The following is a 630-nucleotide window of genomic DNA, read 5'->3' as shown; positions in this document are numbered from 1 at the left end:
AAATTTAAGAGTTAGACTAAATAACACAAGAAACTTTAACATTTCTTAAAATAACAAGGTTTACATAATTTGCTTTGTGGGTTTTGTGTCAACAATTTCAGTGCTACATTTGATTTTTTGAAACCCTTGGGGAAATCTTTAGGTCCAACATCACTACAGAAGAATTCTTGTATTCTCCTGTCTACAAATATTCTTAGATCTCCTTTAATGTGATGGCTTAAGGACTCTTTTACCTTACTGAATTCTGGGACATTTTCTGAACTATTATTAGCTTGAATTATTATTAAATTCATTCTAATTATTTAAAGCAATTCATTTGATTTCTTCAAGCTATTTCTTTTTTTTATAATAGCTAGTATCAATATCTTTAATAATGCCTAATGCGCGCAATGTGTTGCTCAATACACAGTGAGTGTATAAAAAAATGGTAACATCCACCTGTGGATGGTGTGAAACTAGCGATCATTTTTCCTTTTTCTTTCTTGCCTGATGAGAAAATCTACTGACAGAAGGACTGGGGAGGCCGCCTTGGCTCTTGCATTGAAGCAGTGGGAAAAAAAGAAATGCCAAGCTGTTATTAATAAAAATGCTTCCTATTGGGAATGAATGGTATTGCCAGGAAAAAAGAAA

Source organism: Meleagris gallopavo, chromosome 5 (assembly GCF_000146605.3).
Source record: "Meleagris gallopavo isolate NT-WF06-2002-E0010 breed Aviagen turkey brand Nicholas breeding stock chromosome 5, Turkey_5.1, whole genome shotgun sequence".
In the NCBI taxonomy this organism is placed as follows: Eukaryota; Metazoa; Chordata; class Aves; order Galliformes; family Phasianidae; genus Meleagris; species Meleagris gallopavo.
This window is presented reverse-complemented; position numbering follows the sequence as displayed.